Raw genomic sequence first — 6,051 nt, forward strand, 5'->3', positions numbered from 1 at the left:
GAATTTACTTGTAATGAAAAGGTCCTTGGCAGCTGATTAAAGTGTTTAATTTAAGCATTAACGTAATCATAAATAGTGCAGAGGGATTCATAAGACAATATAGCTTTCAGCATAAAATTGCAACATGGGAATTTATGATCTTGTGTAATTTTGATAACTTTGTGGCATATGGTCAAATAACTCAATAAGAAATCATCTTGCTAGCGGTGCTTGTTAAAGGCATGAATCAGTTACTTTATGGTTAGTGGTTTTCATGGATGTTTTTCAGAAAATGCGAAAAATCTAGTTTACATTGGATGCTGAATTGTAAAAGGTACATTGGGTTTCCTGATGTTTCCTGGTAAAGAGCTTGATGAGTGTTTCTGAAGAGCATCAGGACACTGTGTTTCTATCTATTCATGGAATTTGTACTGCACTTTTTTAAATGTTTTAGATGACTCAGCGCCATTGATTCCCTCTATTTTCATTAAAAAATGCCTGCAAAATCCAATTTTGCCTGCTCCTCAAAATGAAATTATAAAATTAAGCCAAGCATTAGCACCAGTTCGTAAACCCATTTCCCTCCTTGCCTCAACTTAATTGCTGATGGGCTCCATGCATTTTCAGCCATTTAGGTAGAAACAAATTTGGCAATAAACTCTGTGAATAAGAAGGAATACACATTACTATGTGCAATAAACCCATGTTGTTTTCCCCCAAAGGGAAATGAAACAGGGTAAACAAACAATAACTCAGAGGGAAAAAGTGAAGAACTGTGGGACAGCAGAATTCATAACCATGAATTCAGCTGAAAGCTTTCCGTCATAACCCTGTTGAGTCAACGGGCCCCTACAGGCATGGTCCATATTAAGAATTTTTTTTTTTTTTCTCCAGAGAGCTTATTCTTCATAAGAGGCGCAGCACTCCAGAGAGAACAAACCACATGAGACAGGAAGTGTTGAGACACCTACTATGCCTGCAATTAATCCCCTGAGCCACTGATTCAATCTGTTGTCGCCCTCCAATATAATACAATCAGAGAGCATTGAAAACATATAAACACTCTGGTTTACTCTAGGACAGCGGTGTGGATTTGTTTCATACAATATGTGTCAAGTGTGCAAAAAGCAAGGAAGCAAGGTAAAGTGAGTTTGGGTGTTATTCCCTTACAAAACAATATAGTGTTCTGGCAAACTTCTTGCCAGAAATTTAACTTAAACTTTGATTTGCAGCAGGTATAACAAACTTTAGGTGACCAGTATATCTAATTTTTGTTCACTTGTGCTTCATATTAATTCATATTCATGTTAAAATCACAAATCTGTAATATGTGTAATTACAATATATAAAGTTTAAATACAAATTACATTTAAAGTATTTTTTTTTACCATAAATGCTTGTCAGTACATTTTGCAGTACTTTAAATACAAAGACAATAGAAATCGTTATAAATTTACATATAAAGATGTACTTAAGTCCTACTCATGTGTTTCAAAAAAAGCACTTTTAACTTCAACGAATTGCATTTAATATACATTTAAACTAACACATTTCCATTTAACTGCATTCAACATGCAATTAAGAGTTTACATTACACTCATGTGCACTTAAGCACATTCTTTAAAAAAAATATTTTTTCTGTAATAAGTAGCCTACTCTTTTTAGTTATGCTAAAGTGTACTTTTACACACAAGCATGTCTTATTCAACCTCATGTTGTTCCAAACCCGTGGATCTGTTATTGTGTTCAGTGGTACACAATTGTGCATTTTAGATTCAGGGCCTCACATTTCAGGCAGGTTCGTTTCCATCTCCTGACTGGCTCGTGATGTTAATAAACTGGCAGATCTAGCACACTCTCTCACCAAAAAGATGGATGCAGATGTAGCTTGGCTAGCTCCTCTTCTCTGATTAGATTGTGTTTGAGGTCTCAGGTCTGCGTGTGCCTGCAGAAAGCAATATCAGAGGACATGATGTGATGCACAGACAGACACACACTCCATATTTAATCTTATTGTGTTTTAGAATGTTAAATTTCATATTTAAATGGACAGATTTACATACAATAATTTTCCAAAAGCGGGGGCATATAGTCTGAAAGGTTTCAAACTGGGCATGCACTCTTTGTTGAAATGACTGCAACCCCCATTTACAACACAATACAACAAAATCTACCTTTGACTACACTGAATATTAAATCAAATGATGTGGAACCCTTCCTGACCTTTTCATATCCCGACAGACTACTAACTAACTTTGCAATACACTGGAAAGTATTTATTTTAATGAATCTTCACGGCATGCCTCTTGTAATTATTCGGTTGTTAGCCCAACTCGCTTCATTGTTCATGCAGACTTTAAGGTCAACAACCTTATTAAAGGTACCGACTAATTTGAATAAGACCGTAATTATTGTAGAGAAAAAGAATTCAATTAAAACACCAACTCAGAGGACAATAAATAATTTTCCCCTGACAAGAATTGAAAGTTTATTTGCCAGGCAATTCGGCAGTTAAAATCATAATTGCTTTTAAAATATTCAGAGCATGGCACTCAATACGTCTAATAAACCATTCAAGATTAACTAAATTAATACACAAACAACATGCCAGTTTCTGCCTGCTTAATGCAATTGTTTCACTCTAAAAATACAGTACTGTTCTCTCTCCGTGCGTAAAATTTATGAGGATATTCAAAAAACAAATAAGGTGAGACAGGTTGCAGATATTTTAAGGTTCATTTCAAAGCACAACACGACACATGCTGTGCATACATAATGTGCGTGATAAGGAAGCCGTAGCGCCGAAGGGATTGAGAAAGAGAAGCTTAGACTAAGGAAAAGTGGTTGAGCTGCTCTCCTCTCTCTCTCCTACTGTCTGCCTGCAACCGATCCTGCCCTCTTTCTCCTTGACAGTAAGTCCCTGGCACCTAGTCAGCACACTGCCATCCCAGACAGAAAGAGAGAGAGACCGAGGAGGAGCAGACAGTCCTGTTATTATCTGTCGTGTCTTCCCACCACCTCCCACACTTCTCCTCCTCCTCCTCCCTCCATCCCTGCCTATTTACTCCCCTCATTGTAGCAGGTTAAAGCGAGAGCCGTAATCTTCAACCACCCAGCCAGTCTGTCCCCGGCTTCAAAGGGAAGGTCCAGATAGGTCTGGGATAGAGCTGGGCTATCTGCTAACTTTCTCCCGTCAGCCTAAGGAGATAATCATTTCAATCCTGCCTGGGAGAAACGTTTTAATAATGCTGTAAAGGTGACGTCTGCCCACCTTATCGGGAGAGGCATATGCATCGAAAGGAGGGTACGGGCACAAAGCTGGCCAAAAATACAGAGAGAAAGAAGAGTAAACTGATAAATAGCCTTGTTCTGTCTTGGTGGGATATTTTGTCAGTCCTCTGTCATGTGTGTAATGTGTTCCTGCCTCTTGTTTCCATATTTGGTTTGTTTCCTGTCCTTGTTTAATGTGATTATTAGTTCATTCTTGTCCAGCTGTGTTTGTCTCATTATCTATGATTATCCTGTGTATTTATAGTCCTGTCTGTTCAGTTTGATTTTGTCTGGTCTACTCGTTACTGCCCGGTGTTCCTGTCTGTGTCAGGCTTGCCTTGTCTTGCCCTGCCCTGCCCTGCCTTGTTTGGAGTCATTAAAGACTGTTATTTTGAGTTTACTCCTCGTCTGTGTGTTCCTGTATCGTCCTTGCTGTGTGCACCGTAACATATTTGTGATATTAAAATGTTTTGTATTTTAAATAGTTGACAACCAGGAATTGTGTCTCTTTCTTCTCAAATCAGTATGAGCTTCCATGCTTGTTAGTACTTCTTAAAAGTGGTCTAGATTAGGTGAGAGTAAAACTTGAACTTGGTTAACCATCATGGTTATACTCTTAAAAATAAAGGTTCTTTATTGGCATCAATGGTTCTATGAAGAACCTTGAAAATCAATGGAACCTTTAAAATCCAGAATAGGTTATTTATAGTTGAACAAAGGTTCTTTAGATTTTTAAAATGTTCTTCTTTTAGGAACCATTCACTGAAAGGTTCTTTTGGGAACCAAAACACCAAAAGAAAAACACTCTTTTGGAACCTTTAATTTTAAGTGTAGGGTGACCAAATGTCTGGGTTTTGGCTTTGTTTTCTTGTTGACTACACTAAGTAATGTTATACTTACATGTCAACTAACTCTCATTAGACTATGAGTAGATTATCTGCTTCTCTTTATTGTATCTGCTAATTATTTATTGTGATGCTCTCCCAACAAGACTATACGTTTGCAAGTACGTCAACTTATTTGAACCCAAACCCTCAATTCTTAACCCTAACTCAAGTAATACTATAATAACACTCTAAAGAGAGTTAGTAGGCATGTAGGTGCAACATTACTTATAGTCAACAGAATGTGTTATATGGAACCATCAAAATAAAGTGAAACTGGACATCTTGCTGGTTAACCTGGTTAAGAAGGCTTGTGGGCACACCAGTGTACAATTACATCTTACACCAGCGCAATCCCTTTTCAGCAAAAACTACTGTCAAGAAAAAATTTTGTGAATACAGTTAGTTTTGCATCTGACCTTATTGCATACACATTTATAGAAATGTCCCTTTTAGATGCAAAATTTATGAAAGGGTATTTAATTAAATCACACAAAATCCGTTCTTGATAGATTGCGTTGGTTATTATAGAAATGAGCTGGCTGTGTCTGTGTTCTTTAATTAGTGCATTGCTAGTAGATCACCTGCAGAAACTTATATATATATATATATATATATATATCCAGTAATTATGAGTGGCCATGGACAAGCCTTGGACAATTAGTAGCCAAAAGGACTGTAAATCCTGTTTTTATGCAATGCAACTCCAGGCTCTCTTATTATATGCAAGGACAGTTCCTTTGCAGCAACCTGGGGTTAAATGCCTTTCCCAAGAGCACAGTGGTGACTGGCACTCATTACCAGACTTAAGCTTTACCCACTTCATCACGCCACCCTGAAACGTCTCTGAATACCACAGCAAGGATGATTCATGGTGACTTTCCTTCCTGATATGCCACAGTGACCGCAAGACGTTCAGTAGCCATAAATACCTTCAGTGCATGACACATCCGCACCTGCAGAACCCTGTGTGTGCCTTTCATGTTCTGAGATAGATGGACACAGCAATCCTGCATTTCAAAGGCTCGTCCAGAAAGCTTTACACACGACCTATACGAGGGGTCGCGGGTCACGGGCTTGATGTATCATAGGAGCTGCTGCCATTTTATTTCTGTGAAGTTATGAGTCTTTTTCATTCTAGGCCAGAAAGAGAAGTTGAAGGTGACGGTCGAGGCATTTCTCAACCTCTACAAAATGACTTCATGCGCTTTGTTCTTTCTCCGAGATTGACCACATGGATTGAACTCTGTCCAAAACATTCTATTCCAAAGTGGAAAAATAGTTTGCACTGGAAGCAACCAAGACTCAGGGTAACTTGGACATAAATGCGTACACTTATGTCATTTTCACACTAGAGCTTTTGCTGCGGACCACTGTCAGATGTTTACACTTTTGTAAAGTGTAAAAGCTGTTTTCTGAAGAAGTGAAACTCTCTGTCATGTCCAAAAGACACAAGAGCTGTTCCCTTTGTATTAAGCCTAAAACATAAAACAGTGATAGTTCACATCAACCAGTACTCCAAACACAATTACTAGCTGATAACAGCTATCAGAGATGTCAACATAATGATGAACCACAGCAAAAAGCAAAACTTTTATGGTCTTCTTTTTTTGGTTCAAGTGAAAGCAGGGTGGTGTGTCAGAGAGACACACAAAGATATATACTGATTATTGAAACCAGGTGAAAGAAAGGACAAAGCAGATGTGTCTGAAAACTATCAGTGCAGACACTGAGTCAAGTGCCACAAGCCACTTGCTACATCGTTCCTGTAGTAAAGCAAAGCGCTATAACACCAAGGTCTTGGGTTTGATTCCCAGGGAATGCATGAAGTGATAAAACTTAAAACTTAAAAAAAACACATTTTTGAACAAATTCAAGCCAAATCGAAGTTCATTTTGAGTCTCTGGACTTCAAAACA

This window comes from Barbus barbus (assembly GCF_936440315.1).
Source record: "Barbus barbus genome assembly, chromosome: 46".
Taxonomy (NCBI): domain Eukaryota; kingdom Metazoa; phylum Chordata; class Actinopteri; order Cypriniformes; family Cyprinidae; genus Barbus; species Barbus barbus.